The sequence below is a fragment of the Ictidomys tridecemlineatus genome, chromosome 5 (genome assembly GCF_052094955.1).
Source record: "Ictidomys tridecemlineatus isolate mIctTri1 chromosome 5, mIctTri1.hap1, whole genome shotgun sequence".
Taxonomy (NCBI): domain Eukaryota; kingdom Metazoa; phylum Chordata; class Mammalia; order Rodentia; family Sciuridae; genus Ictidomys; species Ictidomys tridecemlineatus.
The window spans coordinates 145296523-145319227 of NC_135481.1; positions in this window are offsets into that span (position 1 = coordinate 145296523).

Here is a 22705-nt window from a genome sequence, read left to right on the forward strand (position 1 = left end):
CTTATTCACCTAATAAAGATTTGCTAAGTACTATATACTCCCAAATATATATCCAATTATAATCTTGAGAATACAGGTAACTCAAATGTAGTAGTAAAAAATGCTTAGCTAAAAATGATGAGTTCCTTGTTTAGTACATCTATTTTGCATTATTCTCTAGGGGACCCAGAAACTCCTGTTAAGCATTGGGTCTTTTCTTTCATCTATTATTATATGTGGAATTGTCACAAGCTCTGAGCAGAGGAAACAGAAATGAAGAAAAGGGAAACACATTCAAGTCCCCAATACTACCGATAATCCTAAGAGAGATTTCCTTCTGTTTTCTTCTTCTCTCTCTTTTCTTTCTTACTTACCTCTTCCTCCTTGGAAGTCAGACTATAACTGCTTATAATGCTTATTTGCTGGTAAATATAAAAACAAGTCTTCCAGGGTTGCTGTGGGTTTAAATGAAATAGTGGGATGTGGGCAAACCCTCAGATCAAGACTTGCCCAGTCAATGTGGACATCCCTTATTCAGAAGGAGCTGAAGGTCCCACTTTGCTACCCTCTTTCTGTGTTTATTCTTGACCATTTTTCTCCTGCTTCAGATATCAAACACCATACCTGTGCAGACAACTCATGGTCTAGGTCCCCTATCAGGACCATTCTTTGGCGCTCAAACTCCTGATTTTGATCGGTTATGAACTAGAGAAGCTGTCATTATAAATATTTGACAAAGGAACAGTCATCTTCTTTGCCAAACTATCTCTTCATTCCTTTCAAGTCTTCTTTGATGATGATACCAATTCTCCTCTATGGTAGCCAGGCTCCAGGTCAGCCATCTACCACATCCACATCAGAGGATTGCCTGTCAGTGGCAACCACCCTTCCTTATCTCCATCCCTACATTCCTTACCCTAGCACAGGTTATGTCATGAAGAGTTCATTTAGATAATAATGAAGTCCTACTGGTCAACCTACTCCCAGTCTATTAATAATTTCTGGCAGGTTATTGTTCCTAAAGCAAGTCTGTTCTGCTAAACCCTCCCAAGTTCTAATAACGCCCATTGGTTAAGTCCATTATCTTTGATGTGGCAGTAAAGGCTCTTCATGGACTGACCCCAGTCTGCCTTCCTAATCATTTTTCTACAACTTGGTCTCAGAATGGCCCTTGTTCCCAGTGTCTTAGTCCAGTTTCTGCTGCTGTTATAGAATACTAGAGACTAGGTAAATCATATATCAAATAAGTTTTATTTGGTTCACAGTTCTTGGAGCAGAAAAGTCCAAGATCAAGGGGCCACAGCTGGTATGGGACTTATTGATGATGATAAGAGAGATAGGGGAGCAGGTTGAACTTGCCATTTTATATCTAACCTGAGGTTAGTTATAACCATTATCTCTTTATAATGCCCTTAATCCACTTTTGAGGGTGGTTTCCACATGACCTAACTAACCCTGAAAGGTTTTACCTCTTAATACCATTAAATCTCAACATGAGTTTTTTGGAGGGAATGGTCAAATGATAACACTTGGCTATAATGTTCTTTCCTTCTCTCTCTCTCTCTCTCTCTCTCTCTCTCTCTCTCTCTCTCTCTCTCTATCTATCTATCTCTTGTCAAACATAAAGCTTTATATATAACATTTAAGCTGCATCCCTTTGCAAAGGAAAGCAAGAACATCTGAGTTCTTTCCAACCTTCTATATTCAGTGAGCAGTTTCACCATTGCTACAGAATAGGAGCATGTTATACATTAAACCAATGGTTTCAACATTATACGTTTCCGTAAAATCCTTTTTTGTTGTTGTTGTTGTTGTTAAATTATTTTTTTTATCCTAATTTATTTTACATGAAGGCAGAATGCAATTCATTTCATATTACACATATAGGGCACAAGTTTTTAAGTCACTGTACACAAAGTATTTTCACACCATTCGTGTCTTCATACATATACTTAGGGTAATGATGTCTAACTCATTTCACCATCATTTCTACCCCCTCCTTTCCCCTCCCTCCCCTTTGCCCTATCTAAAGTTCCTCCATTCCTCCTATGCTCTTCCACATCACCATTATCTTTTCACCATTTGTTCACCATAATTGCTTTTCTCCCCCATGAAATAAATGCCCAATAGGATCTATCTTCAACAGCTCCTGAGATGCCACCTCCTCCACTATTCCCACCTAATCCCCATACCAAGTCATACTCTGTTCCTCCTCTGAGTGCACTTCAGGGATGCTTAGTAAACACCAAGTAAATGAGTAAACAAGTGAATGAACAAATGACCAAGTGGAAGATCATCTCATTATACAGCACAGACTGCAAAGGTAATCAACATGTTATCATTCCGGATGTTTCTTTCTGGAAAACAGACAACCAAATACCAATCCAGGAGCAGTAGCAGGGAAAAAAATCACCATTTAGTAACCATGGCAACAGCAATAACAAAAAACCATTGCCCTGATATTGGCCTCTTGGAACTGTCTTTAATGTTTGGAAATTCATTCATAAAATCATTTTGTTTATTTAATGTGGCAATTTTATTCTGTTTCATTGGTATTTATGTCTGGCCTTAATGCCAGTGTGAAACTGTCTTGATTAGTAGGGCTTCAGGATAAGTTTTAAAATCAGTGATTTGTTCTTTTTTCCCAAAATTATTTTAGCTCTCTAGCTGTTATATTTATTTTAACTTCTAGTACTCTAATAAATCACACTTTTGGAGGGTGGGAATTATGAGTTAGACTCAGTTAACTATGAGATGAATGGCCCTAAAAGAAGCCTTTAAATTCATGGGTTTGTTGACACAAGCTTCTATTTTCACTAGAATGTATATATTGCATGCATGAATGCATGTACATATTATAGATAGGTATATGCTTTTAAAAAAGTGGAACCCTCTACTTCTCTGCAAATTGGTGGCAGTGCTCAGGATTGTGTGCAATGATTGTTTTGTCCCAACCCTGGGCTGCTCTCCATGTGCTGGCCCCCATCACTGCTGGTAGGTAACTATGTGATATATAACTTGCAAGCAGCCCTGCTGTTTGTTACTGGCAATTAATCTCTCTGGTGCCTTTCTTCCATTCAGACTAAGCCTTTATGTTCTAAATCCAGCTATTCTACTGCTCCCCACTTGTGCTGTGTAGAAAAGACTCAGACTGACAGATTATCGCAGGGCAGTTAAGCATGTAATTGCTCAAATGAGTTAAAATCCCTTCAAATATCTGTCTTTGTACCTCATCACACCACTTCACGGACTCAAATATTTGACAATTGATGAAGATAAACTAAAGGGGCCTTCATTAGCTACCAACCACCGTGACAAGCTTCTTTCAGCGAAAGGCTGGTGAATTTTGGAACTATTATCTACTTAAAAACTGCAGGAAAGCAGAAAAATACTTTAGTGAACTTTAGAATAGAGAAAGCCAGAAGCTTCACATGGAAGCTGGGGTCAGGATAAAAAAAACATAGTTTGCTAATCTAAGGCTACACTTGTTAAAAATGCAGGGGAAGAGAGGCTGATACACTTATCCAATAAAGGAAGGGAAACATTACCACGTTCTCATAGGCACCATCATTAATGGCTGTGTGTTAAATTTAGAGGTAATTACAGAAATGGAGAGAGGGTGGCAGAAATCCAGCATTGTGCAGAGACTGATCTTAGTGTGGGGTTGCCTGGCTGCCAGGAGCCACAACACCCTACATTAAAGTCAGGTGCTGCTCTGAGCAAGTGTCTTGAGAGATGCATGGAACTTTGCTGGGGCATAAACCCCAGCAAATCCTCTGACTTTCAGAGAACTTGCAGCTCTCATATTAAGCTGTTTGGATCAGATGCCAAGGAAAACAGTGCTAATGTGACCCTCAGGCATCAGGATATAGGAGGGTAGATGCAGACTTGAAGCATGATGGCTTGTGCCTGTGAGGTGGTGGGCAGTCTATTTCCTCACTCTATTTCCTCATCTATGAAATGGATGACTAACTTGAGTTGCATATTATTATTTTCTGTGAGGACTGAGAAATGTACTTGGTGTAAATATTGGTAATTGCTTCATAAAACAGCATATCTGAAATTTTCCTCTCTACACTTCATACTTACTATTAACCTTAAACTTGTTCCCTTATTGAATAAAAATAAGAACACTAAAATAAACATTAAAAAAAATGAAGAAAATTTTAAAAAATTCCATTTTCCTCTCTTGGGATTTAAGTTTCCATGAGATTAGTTTGGATGGGCTGTCCTGATAGTGGTGACCATGGGACTCAATTTCCAGACAGTGTCCATGGTAGAGAACCCCTCAAGCAGGCCCTGACCAGACATGTCTGTCCTCATTAGTTAAATAATGTGACTGGTCAAATAACAATGGAGAATGGACATCTCTGAGTGAGTCCTAACTTTACTGGGAATCCTAGCATCTTATTATTGAATGTGATGTTGGCTATTGTTTAAACATAATTGGTCAAATTAAACATTTTAAATAAGATGCTCAAAGAAGAAAATGACCTTAAACCATGTTTATCTTTAAATATTATGCAGTTTTTCTTTTATCATGTTTATTTTGTAATACTCTGTCACACAAACACACAGACACACACACACCATGCACACATACACACATATGTATGTATGTGTGTGTATATATATGTATGTATATGTACATATGTACGTATGTGTGTGTGTATATATATATATATATATATATATATATATATATATTTTTTTTTTTTTTTCTGACTGCTCAAAAGTTCAGCCCCAGTTCTGATGTGCCTATGATTTGGTTTTGCTTTGACATGGGCCCCTGGAAAGCTCAGTATCTAAATGACTACTTTTTGGTTTTAGTGTGTAATCAATAGCCGAATGATCATGTAGGTTACTATGACATTTCATAAGCACAGCAATGTTAATAATACAAGCAATATTGTAATGCCATAATATTTTAGTTTTTGTAAACAAAAGTGTGTGGGATGTAGCCTTGAACCAATCTTTTTAAAAATTTTATATGTAATATTCTCTTTGTCAAATATAAAATAGCAAGATGCTTCCCAAGTCTTAACAAAGTATAATTAACTAATAAAATTATGTATATTTAAGGTATATTCATATATATATGTATACATATATACATATATATATATATTAAAAAAAAGAGTGGGTTAGCTAAATAAATTGGAATATTTGGGGCTTGGACATAAAATGTTAAAAACTGTAAAATTTTAATAAACATGCAACAGAAATATCTAGATAAGATAATGTAATTCCAAACATCATAGATTTCTTTGGGGCTAACATTCATAACATTAATCAAAATAACCTTTAGGAGCTATACTTATCCTTAGCTATTTGAACGCATTTAAGATAAGAATTTCCTAATAAAGGCATACTTAGACAATTTGTCATATCTTGTGAAACTGAAAACAGTATCAATTTTGCCAGCTTAAAAATTGTAGGAGGGAAGGAGCAGGGGCAGGGGATTAGCAAGGATGGTAGAATGTGATAGACATCTTCATACAAAGTATATGTATGAAGACATGAATTGTTGTCAACATACTCTGTATACAACCAGAGATATGAAAAATTGTGCTGTATATGTGTAATAAGAATTGTAATGCATTTTGCTATCATTTATTTCTAAAAAAATCAATAAAAAAGAAAACTCAAAATTATCAATAATAGCAGTGATGATGAGTCATTTTCATTCCAGGCTAAGAACAGAGTATAAGAGAAAGAAAAATCAAGATACTGCCCCAAGTACTTCTAATGACCTCAGGTATAAGAGCCTGTTGGGTGTTACAAATTCCTGTGAAAGAAAAGTGCTCAAAATCTTTTCCTAATTCTAGAATATCCTTAGTTACAATTTTGAACGGCAGGGGGCCATAAGTGTGACATGGCTATTTACAATCTTGAACAATTACTTTTGCTACACCAGAAGGTCATATTTAAAATTTAAATCTAATGGAATTAAAACATTTGAAATGAACATTCTAAAATAAATTTCCATAATCCTTCGACAGCCTGGTAACTTATTCTGTTTGTGGCATCAACCTTCAGTTTTAAATTCAGCCATTCTATACATTTAGACAAACACACACGCTGCTGTGGAATATCCACCTGTTCCTCTTTTATCAAGATTTATTCATTTGTTAAAGAAAAGGCTCTAGCTTTAATTGCTTCTTTGAGTATTTATTTAGGGCTTCATGTAGCTTCCCCCGCCCTTTAGTCTCTTAATATATTCCCCAGGTCTATACTTTGAACTTGAATAGTGGGAGTTATTCTTTTAAAAATCTATTTTTTAATTTGTATTATTTTAATAATTGTGAGATGGGTCCTTAAATTGCTGTTCTGTGCTACTTTGTAATTTGAGCCAAGGCTATTCTAGAATTAGAAAAAGATTTTGAGTACTTTACTTCCACAGTCTGGAAGAGTACAAACAGGGTTATTTTCAGGGAGAATTATTATGTTCCTTCAAAAAGTTATTCACAACTCTTGCTAACGCAGCCCTGAGCACTTTTGTCCCTCAAGGCCTTGTGCATTTCCATGTGCTACCAAAGTCCCCGTTTTTTCTGCCCCAGCTCCTGTTGGCCACTCTGCTCTCAATGTACTATTTTCTATTTCATGGAACCAATACATAAATGGAATCCACAAGCCACGTTTTCAATGTTATTTCCTGTGTTTTGGAAACCTTTTATTTTAGTGTCTACTAAATGCAATTTTAGTTACTCTTCAATATTCAATTCAAATATTCCCTATCCTATGCAAGTCTAATATCCGGAGTGTACCTAACAAACCAGGGAGAGAAAGGTGAATTAGATGCTCATGCAATGAGCATCTATTTATATGTGAAAATATAAAATCTCTTTAGAAAAAGTCTTTGAAATTTAAGACTGGGCAAAGCGGTCTCTCCCAGAGAGCACAGCCCATGAAAGAAACAGGTTGATAAACTTGGCTTTATTAACATTGATAAATTTCTCTTCTGTCAAAGATCCTGTTAAGAGGTTCTAAAGACAAGCTACAAACTTAAAAGCATGTATCTTATAATAGGCTTGTGTCAAGAACACAGCACTCTGTAAACTTAATAGTTAACAAAAAGCAAACAACTTAATTAGACTATAGATTCAGATGATATGAAGAGGTATTTAACCAAAGGATACATGTGTAGGACAAATGAACACATGACAAGATGTCCAACATTATTAATGATTGGAAAATATGAATTAAGACCACACAGTGAGATAATAAGTATACTTTGACTCGAATGGCTAAAATGAAAAATAGTGATAGAGTAACAAATATTTGCAAAAATGTGCTGAGAGCCACAGCTGAGTCGGAATGGCCCCTGGCATTTTGCCAATAGTATTGATTGACAGGCGAGGCATTACTATCCGCCTCTGCCTGCTACTTTGGAGTTCTCTTGGGGATTCCTGGGGAATCCCGGAGAGTTCCAGAGAGCTCCCATTGGTTGGGGAAGTGCAGGAGGAGGGATTTCCAGAGGATATTTCTGGCTGCTGGTTCCTTCCTGGAGGAGTTCTCCGTGGACACAACATCTTTGTTTTTATGTGGTGCTTAGGATCAAAGCCAGTGCCCCGCGCATGCCAGGTGAGCGTGTTACTGCTTGAGCCACATCCCCAGCCCTGATTTTTTTTGTTTCATTTTGTTTTTAGTACTGGGGATTGAACTCACCCGACCACTGAGCCACATTCCCAGTCTTATTTTGTATTTTATTTAGAGACAGGGTCTCATTGAGTTGCTTAGTGCCTCGTTTTGGTGAGGTTGGCTTTGAACTCATGAACCTACTGCATCAGCCTCCCAAGCCCCTGGGATCACAAATATGTGCTACCATGCCCCGTGGGGTATGATTCTTTTAAAGGAAGGCAATCTGTTATCAGTTGAAGACATACTGTAAATCATAGATCACCCAATAAAGAAAAGATACTAGTAGAATAAAAATACAAATCACTAAATTAACTCAAATGAAGGCAGAAAAAGGGAGAAAGAAGGAATGAATAAGAGACTAGTAAAACTATTAGGAATATTAAAAGTCAATCATTTCAATAATTGTATTAAATGTAAATGGTTTAATCATACCAACTAAAAAGACAGGATTATCACATTTTGCAAAACAACAGGATGCAACTCTATGTTATCTACAGAAAATCATTAAGAAAGGTTAAAAAATCAAATCCTGACAGAATATAGCATAAAAATACTAATCAGAAGAAAGTTGAAGGGCTATTGTAATATCAGGGAAAGGAGACTTCACATAAGGAAATATTGTCAACAGATGAAGGAGAAATTTGTGTAAACATAAGTGTGTTGACTCCAAAAAGACAAACAGTTCTAGCCATTGGCATTCAAAATGCATGATAAAACTAAAAGGAAAACTATGTCATATTCTGGGAAATAAAAACAGATTTTTTAAAATTTAAGATAATTAAAGTCATACAAAGTAATTTTCATGAGCATAACCTAGAAACCAATAATAGAAAGAGGTCTGGAAAAATCTATGAAAATTTAAAAATAAAGTAATATGCTCATAATTAACCCATGGGTGAAAGAGGAAGTTATCAGGAAAAACAGATAATATTTTGGATGAAATTGAAAGAAAATGTCCAATTAAAGATACAAAAAATCTGAACAGACATATCATCAAAAAAGAAATACACCTGGCAAATTAGCTAAATATACTCAACATATGTTATTAAGGAACTACAAATTGAGAAAGTGAGAGGCAGAGAGAGAGAGAGAGAGAGAGAGAGAGAGAGAGAGAGAGAGAGAGAGAGAAAAACAACTATAAACCTGTAAGAAAGTAACATCATCAAATGTTGACAGGATTATGGAGCAATAGGAACTTTCATTTATTGCTGGTGGGAATAAAAAATGGCACAGTCATTTTGAAAAAAAGTTGAACAGCATGTTGCAAAATCAAATACACCCTGATCTCCTTATGGTAGCAGCCATGCTTATTGGTATTTATTCAAATGAATTGAGATGGGTACAGTGCACACATCTGTAATCCCAGTGGCTTGGGAGGCAGAGACAGGAGGATGGTGAATTCAAAGCCAGCCCCATCAATTTAGTGAGGCTCTGTCTCTAAACAAAGTATTAAAAAAATGGGGATGTGGCTCAATGATTAAGTCCCCCTGGATTCAATATCTGGTACAAAAAATAAATAATAATAAAAAATTGAAAACCTATGCTGTGCTCACACCTACCCTACAACAAAAATGTAGAAACATTCTTCATAATTACCAAAACCTGAAAGCCACTAAAATGTCTTTTAACAGGTGAATGGACAAACAGTCTGTGGAACACATACAATGGAATAATAGTGATGAAAAAGCAAGAAGGTCTCAAGTTAGTAAAAGACATGGGCAATCTTAAAATACATACTGCCATCAAAAGGAGCCAATCTGGAAAGGTTTCTTGCTGTATGTTCTAATGATATGATATTCTGGAGAAGGCAAAACTATGACACAGTAAAAGGATAAGAGGATGCCAAAAGTTCAAAGTAGAGAGTTGGATAAGTAGGGGAAGTACAAGGGAGTTTCAGGACAGTAAGAAAATTTTGTATGATAATTGTGGATTCATTACACATTTTTCAAAGTCTGTAGAATATGTAAAATAAAGAGTGAACTCTAAAATAAATTATGGACATGAGTGAGCCTTAGCTAACAGTCATGCATTATTACTAATTCATCAATTGTAACAAATGAACCTCACTAATAGAAGATTTCAAAAATAGAAAAAACTGGGGTAGGGGATGAGAGAGCATAAAGGGAGTCTCCCTATATTATTCACTCAATTGTTCTGTAAACAAAAGTTGCTCAAAAAATAAAATCTTTTATAAAAACTGTGATATGTAATTGAAACAACATTTATATAAAAATGTATATAATGGAATGACTATATTAGAAAAAAGGAAAATAACGTTTTACCTTAGGAGGTTAAAAAGAGAGAGAAAATTATACAATTATCAACAAACTGAATACAGTATCATGTAAAAGGTACAATGTGTCACAACCAAGCAGGGTTTATGCCAGCAATGAACAGCTGATTCAAAATCAACCAATGCAACTAATCATATTAATGGAGTACAAGAGAAGCATAAAGTTATTTTGATACAAAAAGTCATGTGGAGAAGTTCAGCATTCTTTCATGAAAATTACCTTGATAAACTAAAGTTAGAAACTTCTTCAGTGTGATAAAAGACATCAGTGAAAAACCAACAGCTGGCACCACACTTAGTCACAAGGGACTGAATGCTTTCCCCCTAAGATGGAGAAGGCATCAAGGTGTATATTCTCATCACTCTAATTCAATATTATTAGAGGCTCTTTCTAAATAATGCATTAAGGCAAGAGAAAGAATAATAAAAGCATACAGAATTTTAAAAAGAAGAAGAAATGATACTATCATCACTCACAGGTTGACATGATTGACATAGAAAACCCTAAGGAATCTGTAATTGAGTTACTGGAATTAATAATGACTTTAGCTGAGACTCAAGGTATAAGTCAATACATAAAAATCAATTGCACTTCTACATGTTAACAGCAAAGTAGAAATAAGAATTTCAAAACTAGGAGCATTTACAATAAAATTTTAAATTAATTAAATTCTTAGGGGTACATACATAATAAACTTAGAATTTGTATATTGAACAGTATAAAATATTGATAAGAAAAATCAAGGAAGACCAAAATAGGAAGACATACCATTTTCATCTATCACAATTCTCAATTTAAGATGTCAATTCTCTCTAAACTGATCTTTATATTCAGTGCAATCAAAAATCAAAATCCCAGCAAGACTTTTGATGGTATTGTTGTCTTTGATAGAAATTGGTGAATAGGTTTTTCAAATTTATATGATATAACAAAAGGCATAGAGCATTAAAATATTTTTGAAAAAAAGTATGAACTTAGGGGTTTCACTGGATATTATCTGGGCATACATGAACCTTGACTCATGCCATGCACTATATAAAAAATCAGCTCAAAATGAATCATATCCATAAATGTAAAACCTTAAACTATAAAATCCATGGTAAAAATATGGAAGAAAATCTTTGTCAGCCCCTAGGCAAAGAATCTTATTTGCAAAATGAAAAATATAAGTCATACCAGAAAAAAAAATGATAGGTTACACTCGATTACATTTTTAAACTTCTGCTCTTCAGAATCTACTGTGATAAAAATGTAAAGCCAGACCACAGGGTGGGAAAAACGTGTTTGCAAACACATATCTGATAAGAGACTTATATCCAGAATCTATAAAGAACTCTAAAAGCACAATATATAAAAAACAAAATCCCTAAAATAAAAAATGGGTGGAAGACTTGAAAACAATTGCATCACTGTTGCCTTTTCTTTAGAAAAGATGTGGTGAATGTGTAAGATGTGAGAAGCTGCTCAACATCATTACTCATTGCAAAACAAGTTAAGGCTACTAAGATATCACCTCACATCTATCAGAATGAACTAAACTAGCAATAGCAAAAAAACTCAACAATACTTAGTGTTGAAAAGCCAATGAATAATGGTATTTTCATAAATGTCTTGTTTATGTGATCATATCAACGCAACTTCCTAAGGAATACCAATATTGGTGGAAAAGATGGTATCTTTAAAAGTTAAACACAATTAGCCATCCTACTCCTAGGATTTATCATGAGGAAATGAATCTATACACTCAGACAACCACCTATATTTGAATGGTTATGGCAAATTTCATAATCACCAAATCTGGAAATAGCCCATTCATGTTATCAGTGAATACATGAATTATGTCCACAGAGTAGAATAGTATTTGGCAATAAAAAGGAATAAATGTCTAAGACATTCCACATGAATCAATTTCAAAAGCACAGAGATAAGTGAAAAATCAGACCAAGAAGGTTATTGACCACCGGCAGACATCATATCTGTTTCAGGAGAATTTTCTGTGCAGTCATAACACATTCATGTGTGGACACTTTGGATCAAACCTCACATTCATGCTTCCTTCTTGAGAAAAACACTTTACTTTGGAGTAAAGAAGACAAATGAGTGTTTGTTATCCTGCATTTAGAAATGGAATAAAATATTTTGCAAAGAAAGAACTTGTGACTCTCTCTCTACTCAGAATAACTTGAACTTTTACCCTCTTCCTGAAGTTAATCACACTTGATCTCTTGAGAAAAAATGTTTTCAATGTGAAACAATACTCCACTGAGATTTAACAAACTCTATTTTAATTGTAATTGATTTATACCAAAAGATAAAATGAGTTAATTAGAGCATGCTATTAGAGTTATTGGCAGGGGAATATATTTGATACAGCTAGCAAAGAGTAGGCATAAGATGGAATATTATTTTAAAGTCTAAAACAAAATAAAATTTAAATCCTAAGATTATTCACTTGAAAATCCACATAGGTCTTTATATTATCATTTTTTTCGTTTACAATATATTTTTCATATCCAGAACACATGAAGTTTTATTAAAATTACTATGCCACCTTTAGGGTCAATGGCAACTGTTATACAGAAAATTCTGTGTACGCTGTCTTTGGGCATATGGAAGCCTCCTTGTTAAAAGTTGTTACTCAACTACTGTGGCTGCAAGAAGGGTGCTTCTGCTTCTTTGTTGTCCTTATTTTTTTTTCTCTCTTTCTTATTTCCTATGTACTCATTTTCTTACCCAAGGACCATGAGCTGCTAGGAGGGGTAAAAGCCGGAACTACAGTTTTAGGAGTGAAGTAAGAAAGGCTTTCCCAGCGGCAGAAAAGTTCCCATTTGGCAATATGAGCCATGCCATGTCTTGCTTTCCTCCAAGGCATAATAGGCACCCTGAGATAAATATGGAGTCCCACTAGAAAGTGGCTCTTAAAAAATTAGAAGGAGGAATATTGCGTACAAAACACTATAGAGATCACTGGCTGACTAATAAAATGGGCCCAGTCAAAAACAAAAATTAGGAATCTGATGCATCAGAGATTATTTAATGGAATAAAGAAAATTTAAGAGAAATTCAGGAGAGAATGAAAAAGAGCAACAAAAAACAATGAGGAGGAACTACTTAAATAATTACGATTCAGGTGGAGATACAGATATCAGGTGAACATGCCCATATCTAGATATTTTTGAGTGGATTTTGACTTTGAAGTGAAAGCCATAAAACCATTTAGAAAGAAAAAGCAGAATATCTACAAAGGAATTAGGGAAAGGTTTAAATCAGATATCACAACAGTTATCCTGAAGGTCAGAACATAATAGATTAAAATAAAAAAAAATAGATGATATTCCAAATTTTAAATTCACTTAAAATTTTTTTTTGTAGTTGTAGATGGACAGAATGTCTTTATTTTTATTTTATTTTTTAATGTTGTGCTGAGGATCGAACCCAGTGCCTCACATATGCTAGGCAAGCAATCTGCCACTCAGCTACAGCCCCAGACCTTAAATTCAGCTTTTATGTTCATTTCTAACATTTAAACATGAGAAATGAATATTTGAAGAAGTAAACCTATTTTAAGAGATGAAACATCTGATGAAGTTTGTCACACATCAGCTATCTTTAAGGGAACCCTTGGGGACGTACTCCAAGATGAGAAATGAATTCAGGGAGAAGTAATGACAAGTAGCTGAAAGATCTAAAAATGTAATAAATTATACTGTTGTCTAAGAAATAAGTGAAACATGTCATTAAAAACATGGTACTAAAAATTAAGGAAATACCAATCTGTAAGATGGGGATTGAATGGTGGAGTAGGAGAATGATGAAAGTGGATAATATCTTTTTTCATTTAACTAGGAAGACATGGCTCTTGATAAGACTTCAAAAATTGAGGAGAAAAAAATCATCAGAGCAAGTTCCAAAATAACAATGATAATAGATGAATTAAATACAACTTAAATGTAGGCTCAGAAATTTCAGAAAATGGAAGAACTTACCTTATACATGCTGTTGCATGATAGAAAAATTGAAACATCTGTCCCACTCATTATTTTGGAGTTTGCATAAGCTAAAACTCCATCAAGTCAGCACCAGAAAAGAAAATTATAGGCCCCATAATCTGAATACACTATGAAGAAATAGGATTTAACCAAGAAACTTGAGAATAGTTGGAACAAAAAATAATTTAAAAATATCATTCATCCTTCATGGCTCAAAGAAAAAATATACAAATGAAAAAATTAAAAAATGAAAAAAAATATGCTGAGAGGTCTATTTAACAAAAACTAGAAAATCTTTATATTTAAGAAACTTCAGAAATATTTTCTTGAAAAGATGAAACAAGATAAAGATTCTTTCTATAACTACTGTATCTCACCTTGGTATTAGGAGTATTAGATATGAACACTGTTGGTAGGAATATAAATTAGTACACCCACTAGAAATTAAGTCAGAAGGCTTACAGAAAGACTATGAATGTATCTGCCTTATTACTGGAGCTATACTACATCTCAGTATTCATCCAAAAGAATTAATGTTAGCACACTATAGAGATACATGCATACCCCAGGTTTATAGCCATATAATTCACAAGAGCCAAATCGTGGAGTCAGCCTAGGTGTCCACCTGCCAACAGATGAATGGACATATAAATGTGGCATATATACACAAGGGAGTTTTATTCAGCCATAAAGAAGAATGAAATTATGTCATTGCAGAAAAAAATGGAACTGGAAGAGCGTCATGTTATGCAGAATGAGCCAGACTCAGAAAGTAAAGTGTCGTGAAGGATGAGAGGGCAAAAGGAAGTACTGAGAAATGAAATTGATCAAACTACGTTTCATGCATGTATGAATACGTCACAATGAAACCCTCCATTGTGTGTCATTAAGCTTCAATAAAAAAGAAAATAAGAACAGAAATGAAAGGAAGCTGTTTAAAGTTGGAAAAGGAAAATTATTTTTGCAATTATATTTATATATAAAATTTAAAAGTATCAACTGATAAATTATTGGAGGTAATAAGTGCTTGGTTATCTTGATTTCAAGGTCTATATACAATACTCAATATTTTTATTATGTTAGACATAGATTAGAAAAAGTTATAGTAAACATGGTATTATGTAAAATGGCAGAAAAAATCATGACTGACATAGAATTAATTATAGAAGTAATGTGTAAGATTTTTATGGGGAAAAATATACAATTTTAGTAGAGGGCATGGAAAAAGCACCATATAAATGGAGATATACATCATTCTCTGGAAGAGATGGCAAGGTTGTAAGGGTGTTAATATTTTCAGATTAAATTATAAATTTAATGCAGTCTGAATAGGAATTTTTAGGAAACTTTCAACATTTTTATTAGATTTACAGAAAATTATAAAACTTTAGGAAACTTTGAATTCAAATAAGAGCAAGGATGTGGGGGCTGGTGTGCAAGGTAGAATTAACAGCTTGATTATTACACAGTTCAAACCACACAAGTGCTTTTCTTTCACAAGAAAAGATATGAAAAGAATGCAGGTGTACAAAATTGAATCATAGAATAGAGTTCAGAAATAAATCCACGTGCATGGGAATTTGGCAACTGAACTTTGTCAGGTTTCAAAAATCAGTGAAATAAATGAAAAAAAAATGGATCACTTTTTTCTGACTTTACACTATACAAGCAAATGATTCTAGGTGGACTAAGATGCCTATAAATTTGATATAAAGGAATATAAGAAATTATTTCATTATCCTTCTTTTAAATGAGATTCAAACAAATTGTAAACCATCAAAAGAAAAATTAATGGACTTGGCTAAATCACAAATATTTTTATCAGATACACATGACTGGGAATAATATTTTTTTCAACATTTGTCTAATGATAAATTTAACTCTAACATGAAAATATCCTGGTATTCACAAAGGGGAAATAGGTACAAAATAGTAATGGAAAATTTACAAAGATGAATCGAAAAGCTAACAAGCATGTGAAAGACGATACTTATATTCACTAGTAACAAAAGAAGTGAACTCAAAGCAACTTTGATATGACACGTGTACAGTGGGAAAGTTTGATATGCTCAAGTGTTGATGGAGTATGGCTATGACAATGCTGCTTGTGGGAATACAAATCCTCATTTTAGTTGGCAATTGGGAGTATATATTGAAATTGAATATAAATATATGATTCAGGTGTCCTATTCTTGATTAAATACTCTTTGAGAAACATCACATATATGCACAGGATGATATGTACAGGAATGTTGTCCCAGACTATTTCTTAAGGGAAAAAGAACAAAACTTAAGTTTCCATCAATAAGAGAAATGATAAATGCAAAGAATGTGGAATACGCGTGTGATGCAGAACTAAACCACAGATAAGATGAAACTGACATGTAATAACATGCAGGGATCTCAAATACATAATTGTCTGAAAAAGTGGGAAATTATTAGAATAAAGTGTCTTTTGAAATAGCAAAAGATACTTTATTCTAATAATGCTTTTAATTCAAGAATACAATGTAAGAAAGGAGGTGCAGAAGGGGCTGTATCAAGTACCTTAGAAAGCGTGCTTACAGGGGTATTTGGCTGGCATAGAGAATGCTTGGGAATTCACATGCCAAGGTTAATTCTTCAGGCACTAAGATCATGGGCTTTGGTGCTATGCCTGCTTTGCTCTGGACCCAAACCTCTGCCACATGACAACTCAAGTGTGTCTGTCCCATTCTGTGAGCAAAAAACTACTTTTTCCTTAGAGAAAAAAAGTAGTTTTATTTATCTCAAGGAAACACAGTTATGAATAAATATTCTCAGCAAGTAACATGGCTGAGATCATAGGCATGGACCACCTTGCCTGGCAACAGTTGGTTTTAAAAACATCTTTCTCTTTTATTATTTATTGAGTGTCTAATACATGCCAGATTCTTCATACATATTTTCTGATTCCAAAAGGTGGTACTAATCATCTTCATTTTACTGGAAGCATGATGGAGGCTTCTCTAGTTTTTGTAGTTAAGTTCCATAGAAGGAGATTACATTTATTCAACAAATATTTTTGAATGCCTAGCACTAAAGATATGACTATTTTGTGCTTGTTTAATATTTATCTATAAATTCTATACATTTTACTATATATTAAAACCATCTTATTCTGACATATGCATCCAAAACAAGAAGATGTTTGCTCCGTTTCAACTAATTTACTCAAGAAAACTAGGAGGACAGTTTTTTATTCACAAATAATTGGCTCTTTGGTTGTTGTTTTTCTTAGGGCTCCTCTGTATCCATTCTTTCCCTATGTTCTTTACCATTATGGACCTCTCTCTGGGACATTCTCCAAGTTTGATTATTTTAGCACTGGCTCTCAGCCTTCCCTCTCCATCATGTCTCTCTTCATGATTATTCCACCTCAGACTCAAGAGCCCTGACTTCCTCAGTGCAATGATGCACATGTTCATGCCACTTCATATGAGCCTGGCTTTGGTAAGTTCTAAAGAATCTTTCCCACTTCTGAATCTGGAGTCCGGCACATTCCCCTTCTGATGACATGTTTATCTGTTACTTTGCCTATAGACTTCTGTCGACTGAGCCCACAACTGCTATTAATTAATAAACTTCTTATTTGCCAGGGACTGGTCTAGGCTCTTTGCAATCTATCTTAGTGTATCTCCACAACAACCTGTCCCACCTGGTTCACAGGTGGAAAGAAATGGTATTTGACACAAGGTTAATGTGACTCCAAATAGAAATTTATTATCTATGTTTTAGCACCTCTTGCCCTCCTAGTTCATACTCCTGTCTTCTCCTTTATTCCAAATGCATTACTGGATCTTCAAAGCTCCTTCCTTCTTGGCTTCCCAATGATAATGCTGGCACTCCTCAGTTCTAAATAAACTACGTTTGCAGGTAGCCATTGCTGTAAAACATCTATTTTTAGATTGCATTCCAAACTTGGGTTCTAAAATGGATGGACTGGGTTGGAAGATGCCTTCACAAAATGATAATAGAACAGTGGCCTTATTATATGTAGCAGGGCTGATAGTTACTTTTGGAAGAATTTGTTATATACAACAATTTGTTACACATTTGGGGCACATTATGCATAATTGAGTGATGGTAGAAGATGCACTCATGGATTATTAAGTGATGGTAGAAGATGCACTCATGGGCTGAAACTATATTTAAAAGCAACCAGTGTAGAAAACTGCATGGCTGAGATTATGAGTTTCACAAACTGAAACATTTCACTTGAGCATTACATCTCTTCTTTGTAGACATTTGACTAGCTTAATATCTATCCTAGCTCAACTTGATATTCTTTATTTCCTTTAAATCACATTTGATTCTCTCATACAAGCAGAAGGTAAACTTTTTCCTACCTTATTAAGAAGTTCTCATCCCTATCCTCCTCTTATGTCATAATATTGGTATCTTCTTTCTTCCTGATAATGTGTGTTATTTTTTACATAAGAAAATTCCTGCAAATGGGTTGATAATCCTGGTCCTCTGTGCTCAGCAATCCCATCCGCAATGCCTTCTCCTCAACTTCATCCTCATAATTTCTGTCTGCTGATTTTCTTGCCTTTGCTTGGTGCAGCCTCTGTTTGGAATAAGTGTGCTGCTCCTACCTGGTATCAATGTGACCCTATGACAGACACTTTGATCTCTTTCTTTCCTTTATAAGTAATTTCTAAAACCTGTGCTTTTGCTTTCTTCTAGCTCTCAAATAGCACATTCTTCTTGTCATAGAGTTAAGTCACATACATTACTGTCACTTCACCACTAGATAACATACACTTAGGTATACTCCAAGTCTTATTTCTCTTTGCATCCCCCATAGTTCCTGTGAGAAAATGCAGTGTCTGCTCTAAGACCTTTCTGGGCCCAAGGAACAGGCTGTTGTGATGACTATGGATTAGATGTGGCTCCTAGAAGGGCACAAACTGCAAAACACAGAGCATCCCAGCACAGCACATTGGGCATCTCTCTTCAACACACAGAAGTTTCCATGCCTGTTCATCAGTTATTCTTTTTAAGCCTTTGAGTGACAAGAGTGAGGAAAGGTGACACCCCAAGCAGCTACAGAAACTCCCCTGGTTTGGGAGCTCAATATTTTAAGTAGGAATCAACATGTGCTGGAACACTTTCTGGTTTAGCTCTCCCTGAAAGGTTCCCGTAATAAGAATCACAACAGTGGGATACACCCAGGGCATTTGTACTTCCTTTTATTTGGATGCAATTCCTCACTGAGGGGGTCTCTTTTACCATAAGTGATATCACTCACTACCAGCTGATATGCTAACTTTATCAGGTATCACAGAAGAATAGTCAGAAAGTTAATTCAATGCCAAATGTGCCTAAGATGGAAGAAGAATGGTTTTGTTACCTTTTAGTTATAGAAGAAAAAAAAATTTTAAGTATATTGAGTATCCATTATAGTAGATGGTCTTCATAGATTGTCTCTCTTTAGTTTTACAATGATTCCAAAATATATTCTTCATACACCTTTTACAAATGAGGAAATTATGGCCCAGAGAGTTTTTAAATAACATCCAAGATCTCATATGAGAACCAGGAAGGTATACAGCCAAGCTTCAAATTATTGTCTGTCTGGCTTTAAAGTTTGTACTCTTTTTCTGCCCCATGATGATTAATTGATAAACTGAAGATATGCAATGAATATTTGTTAGTGTATGAAATCTTCATTTTTGACTAGGTTAGTGCCCACACCTGCATTATTTTGAATTGGGTCTTCTCTATGCCAACATTCAGTTGAGTTTGTTATGTGATGGGTCATCTCTGAAATCCAGGGTACTTGATAAGATATGATGCCTACTTTTGAAATGGTTCAAGAATAAGTGGTAGGAATATAAATTTCCATTAGTTCCTATCAGTCAGGGCAATTACTCTGTGCCTCACTTTCTTTGGAAATTAAAAGGATGAGATTTAATGATCTGCAAGTCCTTTCCTACCTTTACTATCCTGTAAGAAGGAAGTCTGAAAACTTTGAATACAAAGTTTTTGGAATGAAGGTCACCATTTGACCCAGCTATCCCACTCCTCAGTTTATACCCAAAGAACTTAAAATCAGCATACTACAGTGAAGCAGCCACATTAATGTTTATAGCAGCTCAATTCACAATAGCTAAACTATGAAACCAACCTAGATGCCCTTCAACAGATTGTGATACATATACACAATGAAATATTACTCAGTCTTAAAGAATGAAATTATGGCATTTGCAGGTAAATGGATGGAACTAGAGAATATCGTGCTAAGTGAAATAAGCCAATCTGAAAAAATCAAAAGTTGAGTGTTTTCTCAGGTAAGTGAATGCTGATTCATAGTGGGGCTGGGGGATAGGGAAGAATGAAGGAACTTTGGTTTGTGTACAGGGGAGTAGAGGGAGGAGCCTGGGGTTGTGGGGGTAGGAAGGATGGTAAAATCATATACATGTATGATTACACTTCTGGAGTGACTCTGAACCATGTACAGCCAGAGGAATGGAAGTTGTGCTCCATTTGTGTACTATGTGTATGCATTCTATTATAAAATAAACAATATAAATAAATACGAAGGAAGTCTAATTGTTCTGCAGTACCTGCCATGCCTAGATGGCCAATCAAGAGGCAAAAAGGAAAGCAGCTGAAATAACTCTTTCCTTCCTTTCTTCCTCTCTCTTGCTTCTTCCTTCCTTCCTCCTCCTCCTTCTCATTCTCTGCCTCTTCCTCTTCCTCTCCTTCTCCTTTGTTTTTGATGAAGCGACCTGACCGGTAACCTCTTGCTTCTGGGACAAGACTCAGGTTTATACAGGACATTTAACAAAGATGATTTTCAAGGTTACATAGTTTTTTGTGTGTACATGTCTATGAGAAAAGAAAGCACAGCCACAAGTAAATCTGCCATACAGTCACAGAAAAACTGACTCTGCAACACAACCCAAATCTCTAGGGAGTACTGCAGCATATGGTGCTTATTTTTTATTTAAGTTTTGCATTTAAACTTATAATTTGTTTTAAGTTATTGCATAACATGTACGATTTGTACATGTGTTTTTCTTTTTTTTAATTGGTTGCTCAAAACATTACAATGATCTTGATATACATTTGATTCAAATGGGGCATGAATTCTTATTTTTCCCACGTGTACAGACTGTAGGATCACATTGGTTACACATCCACGTTTATACATACTGCCATACTAGTGTCTGTTGTATTCTGCTGCCTTTGCTATCCCCTTCCTATCCCCTCTCCTCTCCCCTCCCCTCCCATCATCTCTCTCTACCCCATCTACTGTTAACTCATTTCTCTCTCTCTTTTCCCCCCCTTTCCCCTCACATCCTCTTATATGTAATTTTGTGTAACAATGAGGGTCTCCTTCTATCTTCGGTGTAATTCTTATTTTTAAGGTGTGTTACCTTTGCTATATAAAAGAGGAGGAAGTATATTCATAAGTGAGAAAATAAATTCACAGGCAGAGAGGACCGCACAACTAAATGTTCTACAGTGAAACATCCAAAGATATTTCTGTTCCCATAATGTCCCTTCTTAATTCTAAGAAAGTCATCTAATTATTTTCAATGGGTTGTAAAATAATTGTTCATGCAAATACCTGGTGTTGTAACAGTCTCTCTTAAGTGCTCTGGAGCAGCAATATTAGTTTCAATTGAACATTAATCCAAAGAGTAATATTTTCACTTTCTTAAACTTCAATGAAATTCACCAGTAGGAAATGCACTTTCAATATCCCATTCTACATCCTCATTCTAAAACTGTCTTGGACCTTTTCAAGTCCATTCTTAGTTAAGATTTTATGCTCATAAATAGTTCAATTTTTTTAAAAAAATCACATTTGTTCTAATTGCCTCCGTACTATAGATAGCACATCCTAAATTTGGGGGATTTCCTCATACTAGGTTTAGATTTCATAAATATTTGCATTTTATGGAATCCAATATACCAAGATGTTCCTGATTCAAATTTGTAAGCAGCAAACTTTTGCTATTCCAGGCATTTATATAGACATCTATAGTTGACTGAGGTCCTAATTGATCTGCCTCTACAATTGACATACTCCTGGTCAATGGGAGTGCCGGAAAAGATTATTGAATATGCAAATTAACAAGTCAATATCTGACATTATGGCAAGCTCAGATTTGACTATATGCTAATTCAGTACAAATTTACTTCAGTTACTGCTGTGTGGCTGTACTTAGTTCCCAAATGTGGTGCAAAAATGGCAGAGATGCCTAAGACATAATGCTTACTCTCATGATATTCATTGTCAAATAAGGAAGATAAATGTGTGGTAGGTAATTATGACTTACCTAACATTCTATGTTGTCCAATGTTTTGTGGAAACACAAAGTATATGGCTGAAAGCAGGCTTTTATCCTATTATCTATAGTTATTTTCATCCTGATACAACATAAATATCACATGTTTATCCTGACATCAGGAAAGCAATCAACATTTCCCTCCTTTCTTGTCTTCTAACCATTACAGTGTCAGTTCAGAAGAACAACAATTCCAAAGTCTAAATTCAGATGAGGCATTTCCTAAATGTCTTCTTGTATTTTCCTTCTTCTTAAGTTTGGGGTTCCAGTGAAACTTCCTGAGATTCTGCAGTTATGTGAGGAGAGTCTGAGCACAGTTCTGGAAGACCCTAGCCTAGGGAGCACAATCTCTCCTTCTCATGATGACATATGGCAATGTTGATTGGGACCTATGAAAACCCCTGGTAAGCAAAATATTTTTAATTTTCTTCCACAACCCAGACCTATTTCCAAAAATCAAAGGTTTAAAAGATATAAA